This window comes from Megalops cyprinoides, chromosome 5, assembly GCF_013368585.1.
Source record: "Megalops cyprinoides isolate fMegCyp1 chromosome 5, fMegCyp1.pri, whole genome shotgun sequence".
In the NCBI taxonomy this organism is placed as follows: Eukaryota; Metazoa; Chordata; class Actinopteri; order Elopiformes; family Megalopidae; genus Megalops; species Megalops cyprinoides.
In genome coordinates, this window is record NC_050587.1 from 15,238,741 (window position 1) to 15,258,884 (window position 20,144).

Consider the following 20,144-nt stretch of genomic DNA (forward strand, 5'->3'; position numbering starts at 1 on the left):
AATGAGCCATAGAGGATATGTGCCACATTTGCCAAGTTTAGTTTATCTTTAGCCTACCATTTATACTTGTCACGTTCTCTGTACATGTTGTGATATATCATGTGAAGTTTATTTTGATGTGTATGCTTAGTGACCCAGCACTTTACTCAATTTCATTCTTTGGTTCCTCTTCTTTCCACATGATCAGAAAATGTGAGAATTAAACAGAAATAAAGAAAATGTCAAAATGAGTGCTTCATACTGAGTGAGATTATATTTGGAGAGTATAACAGTGACAGCACTGTTAACACTCTGGACTGTCTTTTTCTCATATGCTTTTCCCACTAGTCCTTTTCAATTGTATCTTTTAGTAATTATACATTTCCCTTGGTTATAATGGAACCTAAAGGGATATTGGCATGTCTTGGTGGAAAATGGCGGAAACGCAGTCAAAAATACTTTCATTCGTGATGTTTAACTCTTCATGAGCATTGGTAAAGCTGCATATGAACAGTAATAAAAGCCATTAAAAGGGCAGCTTTTATAATTTAGATAATCAGGGTAATCTGTCAAGATGCTTATTTCAAGATTCCTGACTGATGCATTTGGCCATCAGACAAAACAAAAAAGTTCCCTCATACATTTAGAGAGTAAGTTGGTCCCTGGGTGGTCACTCTACCTTATTTCTAATATAAACACCAGGCAGGAAGGGGGGGGGGGGGGGGGGGGGGGGGGGGTAACATGTTTTGTGTTGTTTGACATCAATGAGATACACCAGGAGGTATACATTGTTATCAGATGAAAACTGGTGGAGAGGTCAGCTTCATGGGGGCTCCTTCAACCTTTGTCTGTCAACTGCAGAGAGCCCCCATGTCTGTCACACCCACATGCCTTGTGTCCCCATGTGTCACCTCTGAGCATCTGTCCCATCAACCCTGACCTATACGAACAGAAACACCGGGTACTGGACTTCTGTCTCCAGGTATATTGCACTCTGACCCCAAACAACCAATGCAGAATTATTTTACTCAAATGCTGATTCTCATCCAAGCCAATTGAGGAAAGCCGAGACTGATACATGATCATTTTTTTGGGGTAAAATCTGCCCACCTTGTCTTGCCAGTAGCCTCTTCTTTCTCCTACTGGGCCTTCATTTATGTTGCCTAAGCTCATTTCTCTGTTCTGAATTTCATTAGTCAAACAGAACAAATAATCTTGGCCTGAAGCAGTCTAGTCTGAGGTGGTGGTGTTTTTTTTTAAAAAAACACAGATCACCTCAGAGAATGCCAGATCAGTTGCAATCACTTCTGCCCCTTGGGTAGAGAGAAAATGTGGATTAGTCTCTGGCTCTGTGAGACCTGTGAGACTCTGGAAGAGCTGGTATGTCCCTAAGGCTTTGTGGTGACACTGTGGGCTGTGAGCTGACAGTGACGGCTCTCTGGCCCTGACAGGAGAGTGGAGCGTGTGCGCTAGCATCTGACTTGCCCTCAGGAGCTGTGGTACAGTAAATATAGTTGTGGGTTCTGTCTGCTGTGGTACCAACACCCATTGTTTAATAGTAAATAGTAAATCTCACATGTGCCACAGACCTTTGTCTTTTTCCGTGGAAATATAAAGCGTCTTACTGATATCCATAATTCATGCCCCAGAAGAAAAGATTCATACTCATCTAAAGGGCAATGTGTGTTTACAGTGGCTTTCTACTAAAACATAAACCCTAGATGAAATCTTTGGATCTTCATTTTTGAACAAATATACTTGAACAAGCCATTTACTGTCTTTATGCTTCATGTTTTTTTTTTTTTTACAGACAGCTAACTACACACATACATCCAGTATATAATATATTACATATAATCACTAATTACATACCAATAGGTTCATGTAAAAAGCTACATAAGACAAATGTGTCTTATCAGATTAACAGTTAAAGAAAAACTATAAACCTAGAAAGAGAAAGACATACAAATAACGAGAGAAAGGTTGAGGCTGAGTTGCCTGTTAAAGGATGAATCTGAGACGTACCAAAGAGGCCAGTGCAAAATGTACTATGATGTAAGTGTTTATATGGAAACAATGCACTGACATGTGTGTCGGACGAGGGCCAAATAGGAAGAAAACCAGAGCTTCCACTGACCTATTGAACATGCAAAATATAACTGTTAACTACACAAATGGCATATTTAGTTTCTTTTTATCTGTTCATGTGCTCGTCAAACAACTCCACACCTGTAAATTACTGGAAAGAAGACTCAAGCACTGCAATGATCTCAAATCCGTACATAATGCAATTATATATGCACATGTATAAAAAGACACACATCATATATCACAGTAACTACTTGCTAATTAGACAACTAGCAACTCGTATGCCAGACATGGTAATAATAGTTAGCTAGCCCATTTGTTTATAGCTGGATAGCCAGTCATTATCTCATGAAATCATTTGGTTAGACATTGATTGCTATTTTTAACTGACCTTGGCAGACAGGCTGACACTGTTAACACCTTGCTTCCACTTACATTCTTGGTGGCAATGCCCCTGTGTAGCAGCCTTCTTCGCAGACGGAGCCAGAGAGCTGTATAATATGGCAGAGGTATACTTAATACAACATAATCATTTTTACTTGTTGGTGATTCGAAAAGTTTATTGTTTTACCTAAGTATGGTATTAAAGGAATAAAGCACTTGAAGTGGTGCTTTCTCTATATGTGCATTTCTGTAGGTGTCTCTGGCCTGAGCGTTTGCTTTGGCATGTGTATGTAACCACGGCTTAGCAGCATTTGTTCCCCACACACACACATACACACACACACACATACACACACACACACACACACACACACACACACACATACACACACACACACACACACACACACACACACACACACACGCATGCATACACATATTTATTTATACATTCATATGTCTGAAACCAGTTTATGTTTAGTGACATTGAGATGTATCGTAGTGTACATACTTGACTTACATTAGTTTTCTAGGCTGCCAAATTTAAGATTAGAACAAGTCAACTTGTGGTAGCGCTTGAATGGTGCTGTGCTCATGCTCTCTGGTCTAGGTCTGTTACTACCCTTGTCTGACACTTTTGCTCATTTAGTTTAGATGGATGCACTTATGTTTTCTTGTGTTGGAAGTTGCTCTGAATAAGTGTGTCTGCTAAATGAATGTAATAGTAATGATAATATGAAAAAATATATTTACCAAAGCAAGCAGTGTACCCAGCCTTCAATGTTTGAGTGTTTACTTTTCCAATGACAAATGGAATGAGGTGTTTTAAATAACTGCCTCAACCTCATACAGACACTGGAAAAACTATGGCACTGTGCACTTTACACAAGACAGAAGCCTGGCTCTGTTTGTTTTGAATTTGCATATTAGGAGATATGGAAATCGAGAGATGTAGCCTTCTCCTATGGCTTGAGGCTTTCATTTACATTTGCAATTCACAGGTGCATGGCACACTGAGCATTTTCAGAATGATTCAGATGAATAGAGTTCACAGTCACTCCAGGAAAAAAAACAAACTAAACAAGAACACTGCCCTACATAATAGCTATGTGCATCAAGACCCAGCAAAAATGCATGCATATTACTAAGGATGGTAATAGTGAATGTAAATCTAAAAATGGAAGGATTGCCTCCTGTGGTTGTCTTGAATGGGGTGGGATTAAATGGGTTATGGAGGCTTAGGCAGTTGAACTGGGGCTCTTTGAGTGAACAGTCTCACTGTTGTTGCAGGAGGAGTACCCTGGGATCGGTTGATGGAACATGTTTGCCTGAATGTTGTGTGCTCCTGAAGGGAAGAAGGAAACAGCCCTTGCATTCAAAGTTCTTTTAGTATTCTGCTGTTAGTCCCTCAATACACAGAGGACATGACCTTGTTTTATCTGCAATTTAGAGTATGCATTAAAAATTCAAGGAAGCTGGCTTTCAGCGTAACATTAAGCGGGAGATGTACAATTAGTCAAAGGCACAAAAGAGGTTAAAAGAAAGTTGTCTTAGCATGGTTTTGCATGCCAGCATAAGTGAAACAAAATAAATTGACCATGACAAGAAGACATTTTAAAAAGCATGGAAAAACCATTGAGAGCAAAATATCGTAATATACAATATAGCCCAAGATAGGCTAATTGCATTAGAATTACAAAACAAACAGACTTGTCAAATATGTCAACGCTGTACATCTTTGAACAATGCGTTTGTTTCTCTTAGCTTTGTATATGTCTGTCCTTTTATATGTTCTCCTCTTGTGTGACATTTTATTAGTGTGCAACAAAGTGACACATAGTTTCTACTGCAACACTGCTGGTTGACAGGTGGCTTAACTCAAGTAGCTATCTTTCACTAGAAGTTCCAGGGAAAATCACTTCCTCTGCAATTAGATGGAAAGAATCAAAGGACTGGGCCTCCCACCCACCAGGAAGTGCTGGATAACCATCACTCAGTCCCGGCAGGGCTCCGGCAAGGCCCCAGAGACATGGACCGTCTGAGGTCATGTATATAATCATTCATTCCAAAACTCACGCACATGACCACACAGCACGACCGCAACACGCGCATATTCAGACACGCACTCACATTCACATATACACACACAAAAGCATGGACACATGAATACACATTCATACACACATCATAATGGTCTGAGGCAGTCATGCACACATACACTGGCATATGAGTACACACACACACACACACGTCTTTGTGGTGAGGAAAAGAATATTCTGAATTGATATCATTCCAGAAGTAGTAGGCTTTGTGTCACCTATACTTTTGGAGTAGGAACATAATAAATACACTGGAAATTTACAAACAGAAAGTAGTATTCAGTTATTTACTAAAATGAGAACTTAATCAGATATTCATCAGTAAGAACTAAGGATACCTAAAGTAATATGTTCACTAACTAAGGGATTGTTATGTACATGTACATTGTAGCTACATTGTGTCGTTGTCCAATATTCTCTTGCTGTCTGCTTCAGATTTTTTAAGAGGAAACACAGGCTGACATGATCACTCACACAGGCCTTTCGACAGTTACGAAGGCTTTCCACTAGTTCAAAGCCTAGGGCATTCCTTGTGCTTTAAAGATGCATGAGATGTCTCTTGACAGACACACACAGGAACTGGAGCAGAGCAGGAGAGAAAGTGTTTGCCGCTGTTTAACGAGCATTCTTCACCTGCAGATGGGATGCTGTAATGTTTCTATGCAGGTTGAACCATGTTGTCATGTTTTTCTGAAACTCCCTCTGCCAAAAAAAAAAAAAAACATGGACATACCTGGAATTCCTGACGTGTCAACTAAGATGCAACACCTGCCTTGACAAATCCCTATCTTTGTAGATAACCTTATGAAGACACTACAGTAATTAAAGCCAGCTACATGGAGACTGCTTTGTGCATTAGGCAACATTAAGCAATGAAGGAAGCACCGAGATTCCTGGATCCTGTCTCATGGGGAAGGCCCCTTCCAGGGACTGTTTGGAATAGACTTCCTCCAGCTCAAATGGCAAAAACACCCCATAGCAAACAGGTGAATTCATTCAGTTACGGCCTTCATGCTACATATGGAAATGACATGCGAGCACAGCCAGGGACTCAGCGCAGATATGAATAGAGGTAAATGTTTTGTTTCACTTCAAAACACAAAGGGACTTTTCACTCTCGGCGGATGCAGATAAATTCCGTTGCCCCTTGGGTGCGCCTCTTAAGATGGGGGCTGCTGAGCAACTTCAAATACTGTATTTTAGGCCCATTTTTAGGTCTGCTTCACTTGAAAATGCCAACAGCTGCCAAGATCACCGTCAAGGGCATGCACTCACTGAGATGAATGCACGAGGCAGATAAGGAGATATCTGATCTAACAAAGGCTTACAGTTTACTGTGTATGGATGTGCTTATCAATGTAGACCTGGAGTGACTGTTGAGAAAAGTGGGTGTTGTTACCCTTTTTATTACAAAGGGTGCAAAACAATTATTACCATTTGTATTTGATTCAACTGGTATGTGATGTCTGACTAGATATGTCATTGATATTCATACCTGTGAAGCATAGCATTGTTTGTATGCAGAGTACTGTTATTTCTCACAGAAAGCATGTATGGGAGTGAGTCAACATGAAAATATGTATTTGAGCAACCATTCCATTACATAACAAATTTATCAACAGGTCCCTTAGGGAAGTGGTGAACCCTGAAATCTGCTGGTTTTGGGAACCCTGTTCGTCATTGGAAGACACAGATCTTCAATTTTTTGTTTAGCTTAATCCTGTGTTAAAGCAATTAAGTAGAAATAAATCAAACAACTGTGCTCTTTCCACTGAAACCACATTCTCAGCTTAATGTTCATCTTTGTTTCACGCTTGTAATTGTAACAAGCTTAAGAATATTTGGTTGAGATAAACTACTGATATTATCTTCTAAAAATGGATGAATAGATACCAATAGCTGCATACTTTATACCTTTTAAGTGATCATCCCTGTGGAAACAGTGGTTTCCTTCAGGTATCAAATCATACACTTTTGGTTTTATCATAAAATCACAACTTTATGTCTTACGACACAGCAACACAATTCTACCTGGAATCCTGTTTAAAATAAAATTCTGTCCTTGTGCTGATCCTTTGCAGTGACGCGTCAGTGTCTCTGGTCTATATTACAGTAGATTCCTCGGTCTCACTTGGAATCTACTGGGAAATTACGCGATGACAGCTTTGGTGATAGAAGAAAAGTCCTCTGACGCAGGTCGCCGAGTCTTCTGAGTTGCAGCATTCAGAGTCGGGAAAGTCATACAAGGATCCTGTGTCTTTGCAGCCAGGCCAGCTGCCTGTCGGCCCGGCTAGAGATAAGCCAGCTTCAGTGTTAAACACACGGGACTCCCAGCCCTCCCCAGCTATCACCCTCTGAGAAACGGCCAATTCAGCGACAGCACATTGGCTCCCTGTTGAGCTGGGTGCAAAGGTGAGGGGTCATACTCATGCACAAACATTTCTTACAGCCGAATTTAGTTCACCAGCAGTAAATACATGTCTGCATTTGGACTTCATTATAACAGAGCATTTAGTTATGGTTATGCCCTGTTCTTATTGCACTGGTGTTTGAATATGGCAGCGATATTATTTACAGAAGGTATATGAGCATCAAATATTTAACATAGTTCCAGAGGACGTGTAGTCAGAGTAGCATGTACTGTTCAGTTTACAGCACATGAAGCAACATTTCACCATATATCACTGTAATACCATAAATATCACAATAAGCAAACCTTTTGTTTCGTTTATAGGTGGATGAATCACAATAATAATAATACGTTTTTTGCAAGGCGATTTTGCAGGGCAGACACACATTTCTTGTTAAGCTGCGTAGTTGAAACTCACTGCATGCTCTATCTCATGTAAACATTTACAGGGATAGAGGAGGTCTATTGCACCACAGAGAACCAAGAAGCCATTTGTCAGTGGTTGGCTTAAACAAATGTCTGGATTTGTGGATCGCTCATCAACTGCATTAGAACCATGGGGAATCATGGTTTTCTCAAAACAACAATTGAAACGAAGGAACGCACATTTGGGTGTGATGTATACCTTTCCAATAAAATGCTCCTACATTAACAAACTGCCATAGCAATCTGAAGGCTTCATATACAGAGTCGGGAAGAATCATATTAGTGAGGGATCTCTAACACAGTCCAGGTGGCTTGGGCTTCACAATAGTTGAAATGATGCCTGAGCTTGAGAATGTATGTCTAAAATGTGCATAGCAGCTGCACACAATAAAACTACAGGATATCAATACATAAATAATAATATTACCTGTGAACAACTGCCAAATGAGCACATTATTAAGGTGTGCCTAATGAACAAATTGCTTAGTTTCTGAGTGCTTAGAAGACATACAAGAAATACCTGCCAGTAAAAACAGAAATCACTAGCAGCTGCTTGGAAATGTACTGATGTGTTCTGTTGCGCACTGCAATAACTCTGCTCTCTCGGGCCCCCGTTAACATTGTTGTGGAAAACCTCCGACCCTGTTGTTGAGGAGGAACGTGCGTACTCAATATCGTAAACCAACATCAGTTTGGAGAGCTGCCCCCAAACGTCCCGCTGCTCCTTTATTGCTTGTGATTAATACTGCTCATATCAACCACCCTACTGCACACAGCTCCCTCCTCCATCTGTTTACAATGGGTCCCTCTGAATTTCTTCCTCCCCTTCAGAACCTCATGTGTGCAGTTCTAAATGGTATCTGTGTCTTTTCAAAACAGCTGTGCCTTCTTAATGCACCATTTTTAAGATACCAGAAAATACAAGAGCTGTCATGCTACATTTTCACTAGAAAAAATGTCTATTGCTAAACTGAAGTTGAAGAATAGACAGTAAAGAGCAGCGGGAGAGAATAAAACAGTTGCTTTAGTTCAAGCAGGATCAATCTGAACAAGGATTTGCTTGCACAGAGGGTTACAAAGTAACACAGTATATACTGTATATATGGTTTTATATGGATGCCATTCTGCAGGACTGCATGATGAGACAAAGATAAGATATAAGAGATATATAAGAGATAAATAATAAGATAAAGTTCATTCATTAGATTGAAAAAAACACTATTATCATTATATTTCATTATATTTCAAGACTATATGTTATTGAAATTAAAAAAATAAATAACACTGCGATTGACAATATCAGCATAGAAAATGTTTAGCTTTATTTTGACAATGACAAATTACAAATTAAGGCTGAGTGACATGTTTGGCAGTCCAGATGATTGAGTGTTTGGACGCTTAGTGTTATGGGATAAGAATTTGACCGATGCTACGCTGGAGCAGGTACGGACAAGATGTCCTAGTTTGCACTTACCTAAGCCTGAAGGAAATTCCCCCAGAACTTTCACAGCTGGGAAAGAGCACTCGCATAGACAACAGAAGGTGCAAATAAATAAATAAAAGCCTCACCTCACCCTACATGAAAGAGCATTCTTACGATGCACGCAGCAAAGGTGTGTGGCCACAAAGTATTCAGCTAACTCCTATCTGTCATCGCAATGTTTGCCTCCAAAATAAACAGTTCCTTTGAACTCAAAGGCTCATTTTACTTATTTCAAGTCCGCACCTGCTATGAGATTACATCACTTCTTTGCCATGATAGAAATTAACCCCAAACTTTTCAGCAAGCCAAAAAAGTGCAGTTGTTTACTGTTCTCATTTATAAAACGCATAGTAAAAAACCTTTCTGGCTATCACCTCAAAGATCTGACCTTACTTTTGTTAATTTCCCCAAGGTTTTTTTCATACAGTAGTTTTCATTTTCTTTCAAATGGTTTCAGATCTGTATGATGTAAAAGAAGATTCAAGCTTATGGTTGCACTTGGCTGCATACTTGCATTGCCATTGTTGTTCCCATGCTGCTTTATCACTAATGTGTTATTTTCTGAACTGTGCTCAGGCTCTTGTTTTTGCAGCTCTTATAAGCTTAAATGTGTATCTGACCATGGTGGCCTTGTTGGTGAATAAGTAAATTAGTCAAATTAGAGTAAATAAGAAGTAAATTTCTGTATTGCAGCTTTCTGCCTTCTCATTGGAATGGGCACAAGGCAGTCCCTGAGACAGCAATGGACTTCAGCTGTTTGAAAGGCTACCTCTGCTATACCAAACCTTTTAAGCCAGAACATTTACATTATTGTCATTTAGCAGATGTTCTTGTCCATAGCGATTTCCACAACTGGGATATTTACTGAGGGAAATGTGGGTTAAGTACCTTGCCCAAGCATACAACAGCAGCGCCCTAGAGGGGAATCGACTCAGTCAAACCTGTTAGTTACAAGCCCTGCTCCTTATCACTGCTGCTGCCCTGTTGCAGGTTTGGTGCATCATCTTCCTTCCTTTTTTATTAATCGCTCATTTACAGTACATGTGAAGGTATACAGAAAGAAACTGCCACACACTTGTGCTCCTTTAGAATTATTTTGATTTGATTAGTAAAGATAATGGCATTCAACTGCAGAATTAAATAGAGGCCCAATGCAATCAATACAATGGCATTTTTAATATTTAAGTAAAAAGGTCAAATGTTTGCATTTGAGTATAATGAAAGATGAACTGTTGACCTTACAATTCTGAACAAAAAAGCAGATAACATATCATTAACACATAAAGGCAAAATGATTGCAAATAAACCTTGTGTTATGATCATTTCAGTTTGTGGATAGGACGCTTTCTATTTTTTTCCTGAGGATATGTGCTGTATGCTTCAAATCATCGCAGCTTAAAAGTGAAGGATATGCTGACTGTTGCATTTTATTTCTACAGGATCCTTGGAATTAGCTCATAATGTAATTGTACGGTACTGTTTCAAAACAGTATCTACATACAGGATGACTGTGAATATATATATTAAATGAGATAAGACATTAACAAATGAGATATTAGTAAGTGAGATTTTAAATTACAGTGTTCCATGATATCAGAACAGCCAATAACATCGCAACCTCATTTCATGAGGAATGAATACATACAAATATTTTCTAAAAAAAAATCTATTTTATAAAAATAAAAATAAAAGAAAATTAAAAAGTGATCAAAATCCCAGAAAATGTTACTGTTGGGGAGTTCCTGCTTTGCCAGTTCCCACATGTGATCTTAGAAAGACTAAACACACCCCCACCCCAATGAGGAACTTTGAATGGCATCTCTGAAAAACATGGGTTTGCATCATTTTCGTCTGTTAGAACATGAACAAACATGAAAAGGCTGGAATAGGAAACTTAATTCCTACCACCACAGGTGAAGTCCACAGTGCTACCAAACTAAGCTATTTATGAGCCTATTTTGCAGCTGAAACATCTGGGTAAGAGGAGGAAGGGGCAGCAAAAACAAGAAACACCTGTCATCGCTCTATTTCAGCATGTCTGCCAGTTTTAATGGGCCATATCTGCCTTGATTGATGCCTTATGCAAATTGCTCTGAATAGACCCTGTACTCATGTGTAATTTGCCGCTGCATAACAGTTTTATAATAATGGAGGCCTATTGTCTCTAATTCATCTTCTGTGTCGGAATTGGAGCATAGCTTTGCCTAGCTCCCAGTTGCATGCCTAGTGTCCCGATGTTGTGATTAGATAAAGGATGGCTAACACATGGGTCTGAGGTCACATGCAACTCTGATGATTCTCACAACAAGTGTAGGCTACAGTATTTTCAGATATGCTGAGTAGATTGGTAACCTACTGTTAATTCAAAGCAGCCAATCAATGGAATAGGTCAATATGCCAGGTTAACTTTTATTCAACAGAGCCAATCATAATTCAGGTAATTAAGCTAAAGAAGGACCCTGCATTTGCACTTGAAGGAGCAAACATAGCTACCCCTTAATAACTACCTCAGGCTCATCTGTATCTACAAAGATGGATAAGGGAAATATAAAGTTAAGACAAAATATGTGGATGAAAACAGACCCTTGTGGCTGATATTCTAGACCTAATTGAAGATGGCCAAGTCTTCAGATCTGAAGTGGCATTCCAACTGTAATCAGTTTAACATCAACCAAGGCCTCATTCAACTTGAGAACATGATGTGATTTTTGAACACGTCATGAAGCCCATACTAGAATTCATCAATTTCATCCACACAAATGCACCTCATTATAGACAGTCCAAAGATTACATTTACATTATTCATTTGGCAGATGCTTTTATCCAAAGCGACTTACAAGTGAGGTACAATACAACACAACATATCATTGATGAGCCTAGGAGGGATCCACCCAATGACCTGCTGCTGCATTGTACTCTGTGGTGGCTCCCAAGAGGGAAATTGATGTTGTGTTTTTTAAAGCTGTTGGATGCTGTTGAACTGTTCCTGGAGAAGAAATACATACATTGTCTTGAGATAGTGTATGTCAGACCCTCAATGGGTTTTGGATTTAGCCTTTCATGGTGGACATGATGCACCATTTTTACCAATCTAATTTACCAGGGAAACTGAAATTACTCTCCAATCTGGTGCAGGGTGAACTCGCGTTCATGAACAAACTACAGTTGTTTGAGACACAAAGGCAAAAGGGGAAACTGACACATTTCAAACAAGCGAGTGACCTACTCATCTACTCACTACTCTACTGACCTCATCCATTATTAGGCGAGACCGATGCTGCCTGTGATGATTTGATACTTCACATGGCTGTAAGATGGTTACGTCATGGTAAAGTACCATGTAACCAGGTCATTTCTGATGTCCACAAATGAGAAGCTTGAGGAACTATCTAGTGATGTCTGGGTCTTGGATTTGGCCTTTCTTCCCAATCTAATAGCCAAGCTGAATGGGTCTAAATACGAGCTCCTGGGACCTGTCACACACGTTGAGTGCTGTGAATGCATTCAAAGCCAAAATAGGTGTCTAGACCTCCCAGCTAAAGAAAGAGAGGCTGGCTCACTTCCCAGACCTTGAGAACAAGTCAAAAATAATCAGAGGCAACGTTGCTTTTCACCCTGAGCATTTCTGTCCCCACCTGGACAAATTGGCATCAGAGGTCAGATGATGTTTTTAGGAGTTTGACATTTTGGAAGAGGTAGCTGCATTTATTTGCAACCCTTTTCCTCCACAGAAGTCACCAAACTCACAAACTGTATTAGTCCAGCGGTCTCAAAGTATGGACAAGACTATGGAGCACTTGCTAATAGTGTGCACTCACAGTCATCATATGGACGTGAGTGAGTACAACAGCTTTGCCTTGGAAGGGGAAGGCAAAGCTATTGTAAGCTTTGTTTTCATTTGAGGTATATTTCAAATAGACTTGGACCAAATGACTCCTTTCACACTCTCATACTTGAATGAAAGAATGCATTTCCTCAGTAATACTCTACTCAATATTAAATTGAAATAATTCAAAAGAATCTGCACTTAGTGGACCATACTATTGTCACACTGGGTATTGCTTACAGGGGGAAATGTGAAACCTGCAGGACCATGCATAGTATGATTTCTTGAAACCTACCTACATTATTCCCTTTCAAAAGAAGGAACCATTCTGATGACACTATGAACTCACAACAACAGATCTGCAGGACGTCTGCTAAAAGCATAAAAGCATAGTTAAGAAAGGAAAGTGCGATTCTGCATTTTGTTCAATTTGAAGTACACAAGAGAACTGTTGGTGATGGAAAAATATTGGCAGACTTTGCCCAGCTATTGTGAGGCCAATTTGGCATTTACAAATGACACATTGAAAGTGACAAGCCTCCTGTGTACAGCAAAACAAGTGGGAAGTTTGTGGAAAAATGAACTTATTCAGCAGAGAATGAGGTAAGCTCATATGGCTGCAATTTGCAGCTTTCAGGTTCTAGGGGTTAAATTAACAATGTCATTCTCAGTATTAAATTGTACAAACTCTTCCTCCAAAAAATTAATTTCACAAAATCCTTCATCTTGTATATATGTGGTCCTTTGCAGAGCTTATGACAAAAGTTTGGCTCATGGTCTGTTATAGCCTGACCACTCCTCTGGATATTACCAACTGAATTGCTAATGAAAAGGTTTTGCAAAAAGGAACTGTCTGAATTATCACAAATTTTAGGCGGTTCATATGCGTATGAACAAAAATCCCTTGTTATTAATAACAGAAAATTCACCAACGAGCATGGAGGCTTCACCAGTGCTTCATCAACTTGCACTGATGTGGACAGCATGTGTCCCTTGATGCATGCTCCCAGCAGGACTGAATTCCAAGATGTTTTCACTTTCTGCTGGTAACTTTGAATCACCTTGAAGCATATATATGTGTATACATATATGTTTTATATGAGCGCGCACACACACACACACATATATTAAATAACACAATTTCATGGCATGAAAGATATTGTCTTCCTTGGCCTCACAACATGTTTCTGTGCAGTCTGTGTGAAAAGAAGTAAACAGACTTCAGTCAGCAATGTCTTTTCAAAGACAAAATGAGGCATAAACCTATTTTGTGCAAACATTTCACTGAATTCCTGCTGTCACTCCCTTACCATCTTTTTCACTTTACAGACAAAGCAAAATCAAGCAAAAAGCAAGGCAAAAAAAAAAGTTAAGCAAAACAGGCAGATAAGCACCTCCCCAATGTACAAAACCAGGGTGACGGAAACCTTGGATTCTGTTTCTGGCAGGAAGCAAGGAGAGGAATTTCAATCTGCTGAGTTTATTTGATAAGATAATTTCATCTCCATATGTAACCTTCAGAGTGAATGAAAACATGGCAAAGTGAATTCAGAGACAACTCGAGGAGTCCAGGAAAAGAATACTTCCTGTTCTGTTCTCTTTTTTCTTTCGAGATTTGATGAGATAAAATTCTTTCAGGGTTTTGGGATGACATTTAATATAATGGACTTCACTTCATGGAAAAAAAGAAGGCAACAGTCCGTGTTTGTGTAGGAATCGACTAAAAGAATATAGCCTTTGATAGACAGTTTCCTTATATGAATAATTGCATTTAATAGCACATTATGCAGGAGATAATAGGCATTGACAGCAAAATTGAAAAAGCTCTGAAAAGGATTCACAAAGGTCTGCCTGTCCTGGACATGCTGGCTTCTCTTGGTGACCTCGCCTGACACAAGCCCCTCTAAAATCTATAGTGCATACCCAACAATTTACAGAATAAGGATGTCTTAACTAGGCCTAATCTAATTGTCCCTGATCCTGGAAGGCTTACGAGGCTTTATTAAGAAGGCAGCATTATGACTGATATTATTCTGGCAGAAGATGCAAAAGCGCTATATCATATTAAATTCCTGCTTAAACTAAATTGTGTATGTGGGAATTCCCACTGGCTGATTTACACAAAAGGCACTGAAGGTAAATGAAGGCAGGGGCCACCCTTTTGCAGAGTCCAGTTATTCCATCATTTTTTGCCAGAGTAACTTTGTCTGATAAATGTCCTGTGTGAGCAACATGTAACAGAATTGTAACATGAAAATGGAAATGAAATGGAAAAAAAACAGAGAATAGAAGAACACACACATACATATTACTTTGAAATAAAAGTGAAAAGGTACTCATGGGCATGTCATAAAGACTTTATGAACAAGGACAGAACAATATATATTACTTGTAGGGTGGTGGATTCACTTTAAATGATTTTGGATAGCATGTCCAAATATTTACATTTTAGGTCAAAAATCTTGTCTGACTTGGCATATATTACTTAGAGAGGAAAAGAAAACTATATTGACAAAACTACAATTGTCAATGTCCATAAAAGTGTTAAATATCTCCATAAGTTTGATGTTAAATTTACTAAACTACTAGACCACAGACCGGAAAACATCAGCAAAAAACTGCAGAAACCATCCTCACACAATATTAAACAGTCTACAGTATTTCAGCCATTTGTATTTAATAAAATCTTCTTAAATAAGATTGATTTGCCTTGAGCAGGAAATCAGCATCTGGTCCAGCATCACATTGCCTTGTTCAAAAAATGAGGCATGGAAACAGGGACATCTGCAGCATTTTACTAATCAAATAATTGTTTTAGTTTTAAATGGACACATCCTGGTTGTTAACTCAATAATTTAACCAGAGAAATCTACAGCCTTTAAAAACCTGCAAGCTAGATGCAATTAACTAAACAGAAAATGGTTTTCTTAGTTGTTTAAAGGAGGATTGAAATGTTGAAATGTTTTCAAATGGATTTGAGAAACCAAAAACATAATTGGACATTAACAAATGACATGAGACTAACCCAGCTCCATATTTTCATTGCAAGTGAGGCGTTTACTCAGCTGAGAGGCAGTTCTCCAGCATGTAAGACGAATGGCGGTAACTTTGAGCTGTGCCCTCTGTTGTGCACTTGGTTCCCAGTCAGGTAATTTGCATACTGCGCAGCATGTACCATAAGCCGTCATAGCTCCAAGAGACAGGCTGCACGAATCAGGTGTTTGGATCCAACATCTTACTCTTGTTTTGTTGTATCCAACAGTCCTTGAATATTAAGTCAATGACTCTCATATTAAATTGTTGAACTTTGGAAAGTTCTTGTTGAGCTTTAATAACGTTTGACAAAAAAATTTGTCCACCAGTTGTCCACCATCTTTTCATGTAGAAAATAAAATCAGTGTCAATGCAGTAAGGGAAAACAGATGAAAAAGGTAATCAAAGAAAGTCATAACTTCGTTTGTAATCAACCTGTTTGATTTAGCAAACTGCGATATGAAAATGTTTCCGTGAGTTTCAGCTGCTTATGTGTAAAGCATGTACCTAATGGTAGGTAGGTCCATCTTTTGTTCCTTTAATTATTATCTGGCTTATGTCCTGCAGCAGGAAAAGGCTTAGCTGGTGACATTCCATTTTCCTGATGCTAAAACTACATAAGGCATAAGACATACTATTGTTGATTATGGTATGTACAGCAGGCCCTAAACAATTAATTTTGTTCTGAGCTCAGAAACTGTCAATGGTTGGGTGTGTGAAAAGGCAGGATTCCATCAATGGTTTCTGCAGAGAATAGTTGGCATTCCTCATACAAGCCTAAGATCACCTGTGTACACGCCTCATAATGCACAAAGCAAAGATTATAATGCTTAACAACTTTATGTTTTCTATTCTCTCTGAGTAAAAGGTCATGACATCATTTCAAAGCTACTCCTTTGTCCAATGTGACACCAATGCACAAGGCAGATAAAACTGGTTTGTTTTTTCATGGGTTACCTGGACGGTTTACTCAGCTTACTTATTTAATCATGGAAATCCTCTCTGAATTTAAGCAGGGAAATGTGAATATAGACCATTGGTTCAAACAACATCCTTCAAAATTCATATAGTGACAAAATGTTTATTGTTGAGTAGGTAATTAAACACTTAAATTTATTTGTTAGGCATAAGGAATATGTCTATGGTTCTAGTGTTATGTCAAAAAATGGATTTTCTTGGTCCATTACAAAGAAGCAGCATTAAAACATTTTGTAACACACAGAAACCTGAGTCTTCACTTGTCAACAAGCATTTGTTCCCATGACACAGGCATGCAATCAGAGATATTATCTTTCCACAGGGCAGTCAAATCAGATATTAAAGAGTGCTAAGATTAAATTGTTTCTCAGTTGAGTCACACCACAGTGAAAGAATTCAATGGATTTCCCCTCTCTGGTCTGAGCATACAGAAACATCCTGCCAGGTTCAAGAGGAGGGGCTTGTTTTATTTGCATCTGTTTCTATTCAGACATTACCGGCACACCAGAGCAGAGAGCTATATGGTTTGAGAATGACTGTTTTTTCTGTGTAAGGTTAATAAATCTTTATCTAATCTGTCTGAGAGTTCAATACAGACAGTGAGATTCACTCCTGTGCAGGACGGTGGTTTTATCTCTGTCTTAGCCCTGAATCAGGGCTGTGTGTGTGAAGCTAATTTGTTTGTCAGTGAGTGAAGAGAAGTCTTATCGCTGCAAGCCAGCTGTTGCTCTCCTCTGTCTGAAAAGAGAGGCCAAGGAATGGAGGTAAGGGCCGAGAGGGGGTCTGCAGTAGCCCCTCTCCCTTTCCTCTTTATTCAAACTCTCTCCACCTCCCTGGGTCCCAAACACACCATGAATGGGTTTACTAAACATGCTCTGTCTGAAAAGTCTTACCCTACATACCTCTTCTTTACTGTCTTTTGCAGGGCACAATCTTTAGGCAAGCTGTGTGCCTGTATTTAGGTTTAGCAGTATTGGCTCAGTTTAAGTCAGTTACTTGAATGGCTCACACCGTAAGTGAGGGGGTGAACATAAAGAGAGAAAGCACAATCTACACATGGCGAAAAATGGATGGTACCATAATTCAAAATGATTACAAAAAGAGATGTTTTCAGTTGTGTTCATGCACCATGTGCAGTCTGTGATTATTTGTTTTCTCATACAATGTGCTATGTATAATGAAATTAATTTGCAATTACCATCATACCATCCTTGACCAGCTGGACAATTTATAGCCTACACAACAATTGGCTATGATACAGGCTAGATTACTTCATTACGATCCAGTCAGCAATTCTCTGTGATCATACCCGCACAGTAGCTGAAGCGAAAAAAGTCAGCTCTCAGCTGCGAAACTTGCCTTTCAACATAATTAGAAACTCAGCCCTTAACAAGTCTAGTACAAGGAAAACCATTCCAACAAACATGAGCGTGTACCTTAGATGTTTGGTATCAAATGCACTGATCAAAAGCAGCCACTGAAGACAGTTAACATTTTCACATGTGTCCTGTGTTTTTCAAAAAATCAAAAAACAGCTCCCGTTTTCCTTCCATTAAACTGTTGGGCTATCCTCTTAAACAGCAAAATCAAATGGATACGCCCTGGTAATAGTCCCCAGGAGCTCTGGAATTGTAAGAGGCAAACAGAGTACTATAATTACCATTACAAGGACAGGGCTTGTGCTAAAAACATATTATGGGCATGACTTCAAAGCTCTCATGAAAATTTACACATTAAAAGCAGATAACCGTGGCAACGCAGAAGTAAACCTTGTGACATAATTTTCTCACTTTGGTGATTATATATTTATGTTTTGAAAGGCAGAGGCTGTTTTTTTTCTCTCTTGAATATTCTGAGAGTTGTTAGTGTTTGCTGAAATGCAAATGGCTTGAGCATGACCAATTACTCTATTTACCTCTGCACATGCTGTTAAGGCACATCATTCATTGCAGTTTTGCAGTGTAGTCCCCTTGTTCAAAATCCAGCAGCCTGACAGAGTGTGGGTCACAGCCACTAATGGTGATTACTTAGCCACCCCCACCCCCACAGCCCATATATTGGCATTTTGTGGGGTGCTTAATCTAACAGAATTTCTGCTTTATATGTTATGGTACTAATTCAAAACCTTATCTAGGTAACCTTGATCCATTAATGCAATGGTGTAAAGGAACCATTAAGCCTTAATCCAAAATCGATATATATTTCAATAATCCATTCTTTGTACAGTCAAACTATCTAAGCGACTTACACCAATGACCCAAGTCAGCCCCTGGTCTCTCATCACACTGAGGGGTTACAGATAAACTAAATAAATAAATATACAGATAGATTAAATAAACTAAATTAATTAATAACTATACAGATAGATTAAATAAACTAAATTAATTAATAACTATGTACTGATGTACAAAATAAACCATTACAAATATAACAAAATATGACAATGATGACAAAAATATAAAATTACTGGTCATTTGTGACATGACGCAATACCTGCCGAGTTTAGTTAAAAATCTAGAATAACTTTACATCCAAGGACACATTCACTCACTAGTGTATTGTACATATAATAAATTAAATGTTCATTGTGTGGCATTTTAAAACTTTCCATGCTCTTGTTGCCTGGTTACCAGAACCAATTGATACAGGTGTGTTTCACCTCAATGGCTTCTTTTGCTCATGACTTCATTCTTTTCCAACATCTGAACCTCCTCATGTATGTCACTTAGTAACTTTTAATATAAGTGAGGCCAAGTCATCTTATTAAACTTTGTGGTCTCAGTTATTCATATACATCCCTACACCTGCAAGAAGTTAATTTCCACAGATTACAAAGAGATACTGTACTTCAGACTTCAGGGGTGGAGTTTGGAGATTGAAAAGTGCCATGCACCTGTAGTGAAGGTTCAACATAGAAAATGTATAAATTATCACGAATAATGCTAAAGGTGACAGGCTACAAGGTGAAAGGGATCACTTTTTAAAATTTATTTTCATCCATAAACAGGATGCCTCATATTGGATCCAGTGTCCACTATCATTTTAAAAGTTAATTAACAGAAATGAGGGAACTCGTTAGATAAAACCATCTTGTGATGTAAAAAAAAAAACAGGTAAAATCAGTCAATGGCCATAGCTACATCATCACACTAAAGCTAAGTATAAAAAAGCTTTGTATGAAAATAATACAGATACCTTTACCACTGGGTTTGTGAGTTATTGCTGCTTCCTCAAGGTTGTGAGTGCATGGTGCAGAACACTCCGACACTATAATCTAATCTCCAGTGGAACTGAACCGGAAAAGGCCGTGGCTGGATGTGTCATTACAGCTTTCGCCCCAATCCACCTGACTTCCGTCACGAGGCACCAACATTCCAAGCCAGCCTGGGATGCAGAAATGGCAGATTGGTCAGATATACTGGAAACAGATAGGGCTCC